Source organism: Muntiacus reevesi, chromosome 3 (genome assembly GCF_963930625.1).
Source record: "Muntiacus reevesi chromosome 3, mMunRee1.1, whole genome shotgun sequence".
NCBI lineage: Eukaryota > Metazoa > Chordata > Mammalia > Artiodactyla > Cervidae > Muntiacus > Muntiacus reevesi.
The window spans coordinates 31,280,997-31,295,772 of record NC_089251.1 but is presented as its reverse complement, the minus strand read 5'-3'; the positions used below and the strand labels follow the sequence as shown (position 1 = coordinate 31,295,772).

At 49.3% G+C, this 14,776-nt stretch overlaps 1 protein-coding gene across 13 annotated transcripts in view; it reads left to right on the top strand.

The window, feature by feature from the left end:
• DNMT3A (DNA methyltransferase 3 alpha) overlaps positions 1 to 14,776 on the top strand; it is a 111,964-nt gene that overhangs the window by 61,093 nt on the left and 36,095 nt on the right. The gene's annotated exons all lie outside the window — the stretch shown is intronic.

The following is a 14,776-nucleotide window of genomic DNA, read 5'->3' as shown; positions in this document are numbered from 1 at the left end:
TGGCTTGAACACCCGGGTGATGGGTGTGCTGCTTCCTCAGGTGGGAAGACTAGAGGAGGAATGGGTTTGGGGCGGAAGGGAAGCAAGTGTTTAGTCTGAGATGCTAAGGTGCCCGGATCCCAGAGCGGAGGGAGATCCAGGCTGCAGATGCAAGGTGGGAAGGCATAGAACCACAAACACTGATGAGCTCACCTAGGAGACTGGAGAGAACTGAGACGCATCCTGGGACTTGGTCCACAGAAACCCTACAGTTACGGCCGCATGAGGTAGGGGCAGTGGCAGTAGCCGTACTGAGAAGGGGCCTGGGAGGAAGAGCCGCGTCTCAGAAAGGAAAGAAGCTTTTCCAGAGGCAGTGACCACCCTGCCCTGTGGAGGCTGAGTTGAGAGAGGCTGTTTGCACCTGCCCATCTGGAGGCAGCCGGTGACTTTTCTGAGAGAGGCTTCCATGCGGATCAGGAGGGAGACAGCCAGGCCAGGGCTTCAGCAGCGAGAGGCAGTGAGGCGGTGGAGACCAAGGGGCGAAAGCAGTCCCCCGAGCAACCACTGGGAGACTGCCCTCCTGTGTGTCTGATGAGCAGAGAGAAAGCGTGCTGACCAGCTGGTGCCAGGAAGGGAAGGGACTCGCCATGAATTGCCACCACCTGGGGCCTTTCCCCTTCACTCACTGGTCTTTACCCCAGGCCTACAAAGGAGGGTGTTATCCTGTGTGCATTGTGTGAGAGCTTGCTCTAGAGAAAGTTCCGAACCAGGCGGGAAAGAGAGAGGGTGGTGGCTACTTGATTATTTCCATTTCCTCTGGGATCCAGGAAGGCAGAAATTTCTCTTCTGGAAGAGCCTGGAAAAGGGACAACCTCTGCAAGGTCTCCATTTAAGTGTGGTCTTTGGGATGGAAATTTTGTTCAGGACTTGGGGCTATTCCTCTGTGATCGGTGGGAGGGGTTTTGCTTTTTAACTACTCATTATGTGGGGTCTGTGCTTCTACTTTCCTTTAGCCCTGGGGCCAGAGGCTAGATATAATAACTTTTACACTTGAAGGGATCCCAGAAATTTGGTGATTCTCAAACTGTACTTGAAGAACCCTTATGGAGGCCTGCCTTCAGTTGCAATTAAAAAAAAAAAAAGGCAGTCTTTTCTCAACTCACAGGGAAAAGTAAGATAATAGATACATTTTCTCAATTTTAAAATTGCCACTAAAATTTATTAAAAAAAATTTTTTTTGGCTGCGCCACGTGGCATGTGGGATCTTAGTTCCCAACCAGGGATTGATTGATACCATTCCCCTGTGGTGGAAGCACAGAGTCCTAACCACTGGACCACCAGGGAAGTCCCCCAACTAAAACTCAGGGTGAGGGATCGGGCACCTCAGGCAGAGCATCGCCAAGGAACTTAAGACTAATTCTGCCTGGGGTCACCTTTGCATCAGCAAGAGGTGGCTTTTGGCTTTTAAAGGATGAACTTGAATTTAGGGAAAGGGGAGGAAAGACGAGGTAGAAAGAGACTTACAGCATGTGCAGAAGTTCAGAGGCACAAGACTGTGTGGTCTTTTCGGGAATGGAGGTCCATGGTGGTGGATGAAGGAGCACAGGATGCGGGCTCAGGGCCGCAGGAGGATGGCTGGGGAACTGGGCTTGTGTGAAGGCTGTGGGGCTTCACCTGACCCCAGTCTGCCCCTGGTCCACGTGCCTCACCTGTAGAGCCTTCTACCCTCAAAATATCCCCCTCAGCTTAATTTTCTTTTCCCATGACCTCCCTGGTCACTCCACACTGTGAGGTCTGCTCTTTACCATCTGAGATTACCTGCCACCTTAAGCTTAAAAAAAAAAAAAAAAGAAATTAAGAAGACTTCGAATATCACAAAATAAATGAAATTTAAAATAATTGGATGAGAAAAATGGGGCATTTCCAACCCCTCTGCCAAGGCTGAAGTGGGGATTCCTGCCCGAGCTGGGATGCTCTTGTTTGTCTGTCCCATCTCCTATTCTCTGCACCTGTGTACTCGTCCTTGTAAGGATTAACTTCTGCCTTAGTCGTGACCAGGCCCTGCAATAGAACCAGCAACAACTCTCCATTATCTCCCTATCATGTCAGAAATCCTCTGGCTGTTTCTCAAAACTTTGACCCTCACTGTGACCTCCACAATGGCTCCACCCCCTGAACCCCCCACTACCATGCTCTTATAGGACAGTCCCTGTGAGAGACCGGTCTCCCCTTTCCACTTCCTTCCTGCTTTTGTTTCTGCTATACTTTTCCCCTATTCATTCTTCAGGGTTGAGTTCCAGAGCTGCTGCCTCGTCCAAGAAGCTCTCTGGGATCTCCCCCGTCCACACTGCCCTCTTCCCTTCTCTGCACTCCTGTAGTCCTTACTGTTAATATTGTTGGGTTTAGCAGTCAGTTATATTTCATAGAGTATTTTTCACTAACTCTTACATGTTATGTCTTCCCCAGTTAGGCTAAACCTGATAATTGGGCAGGGAGAACAGGCTCTGTGAATAGCCGTTGGTTGGCTAAGCAGTTGGGAGGGGGGTAAATATGAGACAACTTCTCAGGGAGCTCAGACCCAGGCCATTGGTTTCTGGGGGTGCTGACAAGTGTACCCGGAGAATAGTGTGGGGCTGGGGGACTGAGGGCAGGCTCCCACGGGTAAGGCGGTGTCTGAGTCTCCTCCATCCCGCATTCCTGCTGTCCCCACTGGGTCTCCACTGTGCTTGAGCCAAGGAGAACCTACCTTGGCCTGGCAGAACTAGCCCAGGGCAGGGAGTGGGGAGAAGAGACGAGAGGCACCGTCCTCCAAAGGAGGGCAGTTCCAAACTCTTCTTTCTGACTGTTTTCAGAACAGTGTGGCCTGAAGGAGCACTTTAGGCTTAGGAAGGGCTTTTTCACAGGTGTTACCTCACTAACCCTTACGAGTCCGAGGCAGAGGCCTGGCCAAGCGGCTGGAACTGTCATCAAGCCAGACGGCATGTGGGCTCCCTGTGTGTGTCAGTGCTGGTGGTGTTAGGATGCGGTTATAGCCAGGTGATGTTATGACTCTCTTTAGTGTCTTCGCTCCAACCGACTCTAAATTTCTTCAGGGTCAGGAAACCATGTCCTGCTGTTCTAAAATCTTGCCTCTTTCCTGGCTTCCAACCCAAATGGAGGGACTCCTGCATCCTCAGATTTACTAGATGTTTCAGTTCAGTTCAGTCACTCAGTCGTGTCCGACTCTTTGCGACCCCATGAATCGCAGCACGCCAGGCCTCCCTATCCATCACCAACTCCCGGAGTTTACTCAAATTCATGCCCATCGAGTCGGTGATGCCATCTAGCCATCCCATCCTCTATCATCCCCTTCTCCTCCTGCCCCCAATCATTCCTAGCATCAGGGTCTTTTCCAATGAGTCAGCTCTTCACAGGAGGTGGCCAAAGTGTTGGAGTTTCAGCTTCAGCATCAGTCCTTCCAATGAACACCCAGGACTGATCTCCTTTCGGATGGACTGGTTGGATCTCCTTGCAGTCCAAGGGACTCTCAAGAGTCTTCTCCAACACCACAGTTCAAAAGCATCAATTTTTCGGCACTCAGCTTTCTTCACAGTCCAACTCTCACATCCATACATGACCACTGGAAAAACCATAGCCTTGACCAAATGAACCTTTGTTGGCAAAGTAATGTCTCTGCTTTTTAATATGCTGTCTAGGTTGGTCATAACTTTCCTTCCAAGGAGTAAGTGTCTTTTAATTTCATGGCTGCAGTCACCATCCGCAATGATTTTGGAGCCCAAAAAAAAAAAAGTCTGACACTGTTTCCACTGTCTCCCCATCTATTTCCCATGAGCTGATGGGACCAGATGCCATGATCTTAGTTTTCTGAAAGTTAAGCTTTAAGCCAACTTTTTCACTCTCCTCTTTCACTTTCATTAAGAGGCTTTTCAGTTCCTCTTTACTCTCTGCCATAAGGGTGGTGTCATCTGCATATCTGAGGTTATTGATATTTCTCCCAGCAATCTTGATTCCAGCTTGTGCTTCTTCCAGCCCAGCGTTTCTCATGATGTACTCTGCATATAAGTTAAATAAGCAGGGTGACAATATACAGCCTTGACATACTCCTTTTCCAATTTGGAACCAGTCTGTTGTTCCATGTCCAGTTCTAACTGTTGCTTCCTGACCTGCATACAGGTTTCTCAAGAGACAGGTCAGGTGGTCTGGTATTCCCATCTCATTCAGAATTTTCCACAGTTTATTGTGATCCACACAGTCGAAGGCTTTGGCGTAGTCAATAAAGCAGAAATAGATGTTTTTCTGGAACTCTCTTGCTTTTTCAATGATCCAGCGGATATTGGCAATTTGATCTCTGGTTCCTCTGCCTTTGCTAAAACCAGCTTGAACATCTGGAAGTTCTCGATTCACGTATTGCTGAAGCCTGGCTTGGAGAATTTTGAGCATTACTTTACTAGCGTGTGAGATGAGTGCAATTGTGTGGTAGTTTGAGCATTCTTTGGGATTGCCTTTCTTAGGGACTGGAATGAAAACTGACCTTTTCCAGTCCTGTTGCCACTGCTGAGTTTTCTAAATTTGCTGGCATATTGAGTGCAGCACTTTCACAGCATCATCTTTCAGGATTTGAAATAGCTCAACTGGAATTCCATCACATCCACTAGCTTTGTTCGTAGAGATGCTTTCTAAGGCCCACTTGAATTCACATTCCAGGGTGTCTGGCTCTAGGTGAGTGATCACACCATTGTGATTATCTGGCTCATGAAGATCTTTTTTGTACAGTTCTTCTGTGTATTCTTGCCACCTGTTCTGCTTCTGTTAGGTCCATACCATTTCTGTCCTTTATTGAACCCATCTTTGCCTGAAATGTTCCCTTGATATCTCTAATTTTCTTGAAGAGATCTCTAGTCTTTCCCATTCTGTTGTTTTCCTCTATTTCTTTGCATTGATCGCTGAGGAATGCTTTCTTATCTCTCCTGGCTATTCTTTGGAACTCTGCATTCCAAGGGGAATATCTTTCCTTTTCTCCTTTGCTTTTCACTTCTCTTCTTATCACAGCTATTTGTAAGGCCTCCTCAGACAACCATTTTGCCTTTTTGCATTTCTTTTCCATGGGGATGGTCTTGATCCCTGTTTCCTGTACAATGTCACGAACTTCTGTCCACAGTTCTATTAAACTAGATGTTTAATATGTATTAAATACTGATAACAAGTAATCAGGGACTTCCCAGGTGGTGCTAGTGGTAAAGAGCCCACCTGCCAATGCAGGAGATGTAAGAGATTTGGGTTAGATCCCTGGGTCAGGAAGATCCCCTGGTGGAGGAAATGGCAGCCCACTCCAGTATTCTTGCCTGGATAATTCCATGGACAGTGGATCCTGGTGGGCTACAGTCCATGGGTTTGAAAAAGAGTCAGACACGACTAAAGCGACTTAACATGCACACAGGCAACAGTAATCTCTGGTCCACATATTTCAGTCTGTTCTCTCCTCCCTTCTCCCTCCTGCACTCAGAGCCCCCTTCTCTTCCCACAGGCAACACAGCCTTCGCCTTCCTGGAAGTGAGTCCCGGTGCCAACTTGTCTACTCACTGGACCCGGGACCTTCAGCATCACTTAACCACCCCATCCCCGCCCACCTCCCCAGCCACCATTCCCGCCCCTCAAGCTTAGGTCCCTGCGCTGTTTGTAGGCTTTGGCTGTACTCTGCTGCCCTGTGTGCATCTCATCTTCATGGAACCCCACTCACCAGTTTGTTTCCTGCTTCTGCCCAACCTGAGCTTGTTCAGCACAGGCCCTCTGGGCGCCACTGCCCCCAGGGCTTGCCGTGCAGGAGGTACTCTGTAAAGGTTTGCTGAATGAATGGATGACTACTTCTAATCTCAGAGTTGTGTGAGTTAGTAAGGGATATATACCATGTACAGCACAGGGTTAGAATGTAATAGGACATGCATAATTCTTTAAAACTGATTTTATGTAAGTATTACACAAATACATTCTTTAAAAAAAAACAGCCATCCCTCCCCAGTGACTTTAATTCCCCTACCAGAAGTATCTGGTGCTGTCTCTATCCATCTATGTGTGTGTGTAAATTTATAATTTTGCTTCACAGTTGCTTTTTTCTCTTTTCCTTTTTTATATAAATAGAACCACACTATAGTTTCATTTTACAGCTTGGTTTTTCACTTACGATAAGTCTGGGCAATCAAGCCACGTAATTACTGTTCTCTTCCACCGTATGGATTACCATGATTTTATTTAACCATTCTCTTATTGGTGGACATTTGTGTGGTTTACAATATTTTACTGCATAAGCACCACAGCAGTGAACATCCTTGGTCATATCTCTTTGTGCATCTGTTTCTCTCAGATGCCTAGAAAGAGAAATGCTGGGTTGAAAGGAATGTGTATTTTGCATTTTATAGTCTGCCAAATTGTCCTCCAAAAAGGTTAGTGCCAACTGAGGCTCCTGTAAACAGGGTATGAGGAGGTTTTCACCTGCGCCAACATCAATATTTTGCTTATCTAATGGGTGGGAAAAACACTATCTTGTTATGATTTTAATTGGCATTTCCCAGATAATAAGTGAGGTTGGACATCTTTTCATATGTTTATTGGCCATTTGTGCTGCTGCTTCTGTGAGCTGAGCAAATGTTGCTTCCTCTTGCTTTATAACCCTGCAGTCTCAACAGACTGTGCTTCCTGTCGGCCCTGGGAAGAACAGCCTCTGAGTGTCCAGAGGGTCATCTCCTGCTGTGCTATATTCCATTTAATAAGCTATCCCCAAGCACCTTCGGTGTTGGGGGGGTTGAGGGTAATTGTGCCGGGCACTTTGAGAAGAAGGAGATGAATTAAGTGTGATCTCCTGAACTTTAGTTCAGGAGACGTGAGAAATGGCAATGTAAAGTAGACCTTATTTAAGGACTAAAACCAAACTATTAGCCAAGTATGTGGGTAGCAGTTTTAGGGGATTCCAACTGGCAGACGTTCCTTGCTTATTCACCATATAGTGTATAAACTAATGAAAACCTGAACCCTTACAGGATAGCCTCAGAAATAACATTGCCCATAAAGGAGATGATGCTCTTTGGAGCAGGTGTGACAAGTGTACTTTACCAAAAGGCTATACGAACACCTTTTAAAGGCACTGTTGTGACAGCCTGTAATCAGTAGTGAGTTCCAGGGCTGGCCCTTAGGACAGGCTGTGAAACTGTCATCACAGAGATGCCCTGTTGTCTCTTCAGTGGACCAGCTGTTCGCCGACGGGAATGTTCACTCCACCTGGTTGTGGGGGGACACAGAAGAGTGCTTAGAACAACCCCCGCTTTTCAGTGGTGAGAAAACAGCAATGAGGCACTGGGTTCAGCAGTGATGGCCAAAACTGAACTAGGCCAAAGGGGTAGCTTTATGAGCACCTCCTTCATCTCAGTTGGCTCAGCTGGTAAAGAATCCGCCTGCAATGTGGGAGACCTGGGTTTGATCCCTGGGTTGATCCCCTGAAGAACGGAAAGGCTACCCACCCCAGTATTCCGGCCGAGAGAATTCCATGGACGACTATACAGTCCATGGAGTCGCAAAGAGTCAGACATGATTGAGCGACTTTCACTTTCACTTCATCTCAGGGACAGTGCCGAGAGCATTAACTTTTGCCACAATCCTAAGAAATGATAAAGTAACTTTGTATTTCAGGATTCACAAAATAGAGACCACCCCTGTGGCCCAGCCCAGATCAGAACTTTGAACCCAGGTCAGTGCATGGGCTAGGCCGTCCATGTGTATGTGCTCAGTTATGTCTGACTCTTTGCGACCCCATGGAATGTGCCTGCCAGGCTCCTCTGTCCATGGGATTCTCCAGGCAAGAATAGTGGAGTGGGTAGCCAGGGGGTTTGCTTCTACAGGGGAATCTTTCGACCCAGGGATCGAACCCCCGTGTTTTGCATCTCCTGCATTGGCGGGCAGATTCTTTACTGCTGTGGCACCTGGGAAACCCTAGCCCATGGCTAGTCCAGTGACTAGGAATCCGTGCTTCCATAATAGGGGGCCGAGGTTTGATCCCCAGTTGGAGAACTAAGATCCCATATGCCATGCCTCAGCCAAAAAAAATTTTTTAAATAACAAATAAAGCTAGGTCAGTGCAGGTACAGGAAACTCCTGCTAATCCTTCAGCTCAGTTTAGTGGGTTCACCTTCCCCTAGGAAACAAGACTTGCTGCCTTATAAGGAAATCCCATCCTTGCTGGCCAGTCATGCCCTGTTCCTGTTCCGGATGCCTCTTCTGTCAGTGGGTGGAACTTGTGCTGGCCCAGCATCCTTGGGAAGGCGCTCTTGCAGCTCTGAGCTGCTGTACTCCCCCAGTCTGTGGACTCTTTTCCCTTAAATAAAGGACATCAGACTTGTTACTAAATTGTATTATTTTTGTCATTTCACAGGTATACTATTCTATAAGAGCTAATTACTATAGAGCTATAGTACTATAAGAGCTAATTTTCGTCCTTATTTTACCACTGGGAAGCTAAAAGATTCATGTAGATGAGGAGATAAGAGCCACATGGACATCCCTGTGGAGAGGCCCGTGGGCTAAACCAGACTCCAGAGTGCAGGCTGCTTCTGTTTCGCAAAGAACTCCACTAGAACTGGGTCTTCCTGGTTTTCAGTCTTGGCTTCCCCTGAAACTACAGGATGGGGTTGGAGGGCGCTCATTGTCCCAGCCCTCTGTCCATTACGCCTTGCCCCACTTTGGCTACAGGTCTGAGGCTGCAGGTCTTCAGGCCGCAGGGTCTTGCCAGGTTTGGAACCCTTTCACCCTGGGGACCCCTTCCCCACTTTCTTCTCCACTCCTTTGGTCCTGAGCCCTCACCCTTGAACTGCTGTTTTTCTCATGATCGGTTTTGATGTTGTGAAATTGGATTAAGTAAATGGAATGAGATTCAGGAGGCCTGGTTTCTGAGTACAGCCTCTACCTGGGATCAATTTGAGAAGGTCGTTCTCCTCTCTGTACTTTGGTTTCCTCGTTTGTAGCAGGGCACAAATAGACCAGATGACCCCCGAGATTCAGAAATAGCATAATTTAAGGGAAGGCGGACTGAAGTCATGAGCTGTAGCTCCCTTTGTCTCCTTGTATGGATGTCCTAAATTAAATGTTTGAGTGAATTCTCATACCTCACATATATGCTTCTTTTAGAGGCACACACATAAAGCATCTTAATAAAAATGCTTAGAAAAAACTTTCACAAAATTCATGTTTTGTGCTAGAATCTAGCTTTCCTTTCCTCTTCACGGAGGACCCCTTTTATTGTGTTTGCTGCCAGGATCAGAAATGATAGGGTTTGCTACTCACCTGGGAGAGGGAGGGGCTTAAAGCCACCACTAAAAAGGTGCTGTTGCAAATACACCCCTGTCTAACAGGCACATGTTCTGGGGCATTTCCTCAGCTCAGGAACTGCACATCCCTGTTCTGGCTTTGGTCACCATGTGCCTAGCTAGGTCTGCCCCTTACTGCTCATTTTCTCCTCTTTAGTCACACGATCACCCTTCATCATTTTGAGAGTTACAGACCTTGACTGTGCAAATACTTTGTGCTCAGGTTCAGAAAACTCCATATGCATCTGGGTCTCTGCCACGTTGCCACATTTTCTAGACACTAAAGAAACACATTTAAAGGAATGTCAGAATCCCACCCTGGCAGTGGTAGGCAGTTAAGTGCTGCAACCCAATAAGAGCTAGGATAGAAATAGGAGGAAAGGGGCCATGGGAGCGGCTAACTAGCCCTGCCCAAGGAGGCTGGGAAGGCCTGCCGTAGAAGAGACATCTTGCAGGCCTGCTAATAGGATAGGAGTTTGCCTGATAGGGACAGTGGGGGAAGGGCACTGAGTGGGATCCAAAAAAACCCTCTAAGAGTTTGGGATCTAGAGCACCTCAAGATTTCTTGCATTTTTATTTCAGCTTTCAGAAACAAGCTCATAGCCCTCGCTGTGAGGCAAACAGAGGAGATCAATGGTGCTGTTCTCTCTCCTCTGCTTTCATGATCAGAGCATTCGTTAAGGAGGTCCCTGGGATGCTCAAGCACGGGGGCTCAGCTGGACTGTGTGACTCTGTTAAGGAGCCAGTACTCTAGATGTCATAAACGGACTTGCTGCTGCTGCTGCTAAGTCGCTTCAGCCGTGTCCAACTCTGTGCAACCCCATAGACGGCAGCCCACCAGGCTCCTCCATCCCTGGGATTCTCCAGGCAAGAACACTGGAGTGGGTTGCCATTTCCTTCTCCAATGCATGACAGTGAAAAGTGAAAGTGAAGATGCTCAGTCGTGTCCGACTCTTAGCGACCCCATGGACTGCAGCCTACCAGGCTCCTCCGTCCATGGGATTGTCCAGGCAAGAGTACTGGAGTGGGTTGCCACTGCCTTCTCCACACGGGCTTGAGTCTGTATTTACTAAATACACACAGCAGCATGCTGGCACTGGAGGAGACAGTGGACACAGTCCCTGTCCCCAGGCACACATGGTCTAGAGGAGGAGGCGGGAGTGCCCACCGTGAGCCACAGTATCAGATGGAGCATGGGCCTCGGCCCGTGCTTCTGCCACCAAGAGTCTGGTGAGCACAGAGGAGGGCGAGAAAACTTCTGGGGGAACTCCCGGAAGGTTCCCTGGAGGAGGTGTCCTTTGAGAATTCCAGTAAGGATAAATAAGGAAGGTGTTTCAGGAAAAAGAACCACTGAGGGAAAAGACAAAGAGGCATGAAGCTTCTGGGTTGGTCAGGGAACAGCGTGAGAGCTGGTAACTAGGTGTGGGAGTCGGCAAGGAAGTGTAAGAAGAGATAAAACTGCAAAGGGAGATGGTCAGATTGTCACCAGCCTCCCTGTCATAGTGAGAAACGTGGGCTTCCCTGTGCAGGAGGGAGCTGGAATGTTAGAGAACCGGATGTGTATTTTGGGAAGGTAACCCTGGCTGCAATGCAAGGGGACCCAAGGTTAGAAGAAGGACCAATTAGGAGGGCGTTTCATCTGATTTTGACGAAGGGGCCAGGCAGGGGGAGGCAGACTTGATAGAACTGATACAGTTTGCCTCTGGTTGGAGGCAGACTTGATAGAACTGATACAGTTTGCGGTCTGGTTGGAGGGAAGGGAGAAACTGGGCTGGTATTTGGGGGCTGGGGTAAGCGGTCATTATATGAGCTAGGAAATCCTCAACTAGGGAGGAAGAGCAGGTTAGGAGCAGGAAGGTGGTATGGACTTTCCGTTTTCTTAAGGATGTATTTTGATGGTCAGAAGCTTTTTATTTGAACAAAGTCGAGTTAACCAAGTTCTTTTATTGGAGTGTGTGTGTGTGTGTGTGTGTGATATCTCTTGAGTTCTCTGCCTACCCTAAAGTCATGAAGAGACTCTCTCAGGAGGAGTAAATTTTATTTGTTTGGCTGTGTCAGATCCTAGTTGCGGCATGTGGGATCTTTCGTTGCGGCGTGCAGGCTCAGTAGTTGTGGCGGGCAGGCCTAGTTGCCATGAGCCACAGGGATCAAACCCACGTCCTCTGCACTGGAAGGCGGACTCTTAACTGCTGGACCACCAGGAAGTCCCAGGAGTGGACTTTTAAGTTAGGTTTTGGACAAGCTGCTTTTGAGAAGCCAGCAGGGTGGCTGACAGTGGGGAGGGGTTTAGCAGGCACTCAGGAGTCATCCACTAGGAGGGTAAGTGCAGGCTGGTGAGCAGGGAGGGAGGAACCCTGCATTGGGAGGACCAGGGTAGTGAAGGTCAGCTCACCTACCTGGGGCTTCTGGAAGCAACCAGCTGGCCGGAGTTCCAGAACAACTGAAGGACCACTAAAGGCCCCCTTCTCACCTGTCTGTGGAGCCTTTTAAAAGAGTTGCCTTTTAAACAGTACCTAGATTCGCAAAAACAGGAGATTGCACTTTTTTATTCCTACTTTTGCTTAATCTGAGTTGAAAGTGAAAAATTAACAATATACTGCCCATTATTTCTTAACTAAAGAGGCATAGAGCATTTGTGAAGGGTTGTTATTAAGGGATGGCAAGTCAGAAAAACAGTAAAATTTGCTCACAGTGTGCAGTTGGCATGGGAGAGGGGGAGGACCCGGATGGCCACAGAGACCTGACGGGTTAGAACTGAGTGACTAATACACACACATTCTGGAGCTGTGAGGCAGAGACTCTGGTGTGATTCCTGGGAAATCTGATTTTTTAGTCAGGTGCCCATGGTTCTGGGGCTTGTGCAAGTTTGAGAACCACACAGCTTCAGATGATCAGAAGTAAACCAAACCGGACAAAGTGTAGTGAATAGTGTTACTTGCTCAGTCGCGTCTGACTCTTTGCGACCTCATGGACTGTGGCCTGCCAGGCTCCTCTGTGCATGGAGTTCTCCAGGCAAGAATACTGGAGTGGGTTGCCACGTCCTTCTCCAGGGGATCTTCCCAGGCTGGGATCGAATCCAGGTCTCCTGCATTGCAGGCAGATTCTTTACCACTTGAGTAAACCTGGAAGCCACCTGACACAGAAGAGATTTCTCCAAAGATGCATTTATTGTGTCACCCACCACCCTGACAGTGAAGGACAGGGAAGCCTGGCATGTTGCAGTCCATAGAGTTGCAGAGTCGGGCACACCTTAGCAACTGAACAACCACCGCCACCCTGTCACCCTCATGGGGTCTCCCTGCACGTTCGCATTACCTGGGAGTTTGTTTTAACCACTGCTGTCTGGTCCCCCCACCCTGGATTCAGTACACTTGGAATTTAGTTCTGGGCCCAGGCCCAGATCGCTCCTAAAGCTCTCCGGGTGATTCTAAGGGCGTGAAACTCGGACTGAACACTGAGCTGAGGAAGAAGTATGGGCTCTTAAGGCCGGCACAGCTACAGAACTGTTTCCCAACAGAGGTGGGGGGGCGAAGACCGGAAAGGACTTGGTGCAGGAATTCAAATGTTTCCTTTGGGATGGAGATGGTAGGCGTTCCTAGTGTTTTCAGCAACGGGTTTACCCCAAGGCTTGTCCGCTGGGCTCCTCCTGGGTCTTCTCTTTGGACCCTGAAACTTGAGAGGGTCTGCATGCCTGAATCTGAATGGTGGTCCCTGAGGTCCCTCCCTTTGACCCTTGGAGCCTGGGGTGGGGGAGGGGAGGAGAAAGTAACCCTGGCGGTTCAGGTTTACCTGATTCCTTTGGACCCACACCCCCCCAGGTATAAAATTAACAGGTCTCCCCAGAGTCTAGTTTCTAAAGCTAAGTGACTGTACGTGGTCAGGCTAACTTATCAAAAGGTTCTTTCCAAACCTCTTACACGATATGGCCTCCTGACTTCCTTTGACCTTACCTGTAATACTCAGCAGATATCTGTGGTCCCCTCAGACTGATTAAGAAACTAAGATCCAAAGAAGCTAGGCACTTACCGAAAGCTTTGTCATCAGCTGTGATCCTCTGTTCCCACCTTGCCCCTTCTGTTCTGTTTCCTGGCAAGGGGCAGATGAAACCTGGGCATCTGCAGCACCACTGCCCACAGCCTGCACTCGGCTCACAGGCAGGGCCGTGCTCACCCCGCAGCTCCCGGTTAGGGGCTGGAAGTGATGGGGTGGGAGAGTCGGGTTTGTGGAGAAGCCTCCCTCTTAAGGAGCAGACCTGGAGCTGTCGGGAAAGAGGAGGCAGATGGGCGAGGGGAGGAAGGAGGCTGCAGTTGAGGCTTCGGGAGCTGCTGGCAGGTCTGGCGAGTTGAGACTTCCAAGCATGTAACGACTGGGAAGGGACGGGGGAGCCAGCAAAGAAGGGATGGGAGAACCAGGGAGAGAGGCAGAAGAGATGGAGACGTGAAGGGTCAGCGAGGAGGTGGCTCCCAGACCCTGCATTTTACTCTGGATCAGAATGTCCGTCAGCAGTGGAACGTAGAACAGGCAGGAGGCCCTCGGCGGCTCACCTCCCTACCAGGTGTGCCTACAGCTGTGCTTGTGCATCTCGCTGGGAAGCTAACGCAATTGCAGATGCCCCCAAAGATCTGCCCACCTGAGAAACCTGGGAGGCTGGGCCCTGTCCTGGTTTACCGTCTCATCCTCCCTCGAGTCTTCCTGCCTTGACTGATCCCAGACGCCTCAGATTTCCTTTAGCACATGGAGAAAGCATCTCTACCACATAATTTACCATCTAATTGCATGCTGTCTTGAATGAGGGCTGTGGCTTCATGTGCGGTGGGTCCTGGGCACACAATTAGGCTGTGAGGAGTAACAGGAGGGAGGCCAGTTCCTGCACTGGCTCCGCCCCCGCCCCAAGCCAAGCCCCCCGCGCCCCAGCTGGTTTGGGTGCTGCTGCTGGATCCTAGGGTTTTGGTGTGATTCAGGCAGGCTCAGAGGTTGGCTCCTGGATAAACCACAGCCTCATTACAGTTGTGAAAGTAGACTAGACCGGCAGGGGTGAGGGGTTGTGAGGGGGTGGGCTGCCCCTGCCCCATGGCCTTTGCCTAAAGATGAGCCTCTCTTGGGCCCAGGTTTGGGGATGGCACCAAGCCCAACCAGGCCAGCACCGTCTGCCTGGGCCACCACCACTCTGAACACTGGGGACCAGACTGCCCAGCTCCGCTCCCCTCCACTTTCTGCCACAGGGGACAGTTTGTGGAGATGCTCAGTTTTAAGTCACAGTCCAATATCAGACATCAGCATGTTCTGGTTTGAAGGGGGAGCAAGAGAGACAGGCCCAGGAGAGGGGGCGACTCCCCTCCTTCTACCTCCCCCTCCTCAGTTTTTGACCCTTTGGGTGGGCTCGGTCTCCTGAAGGCCTCAGTTTCCTCATTTGTAACTGCCAGGGCCGTCAGTGATCTCCACACCTGGCT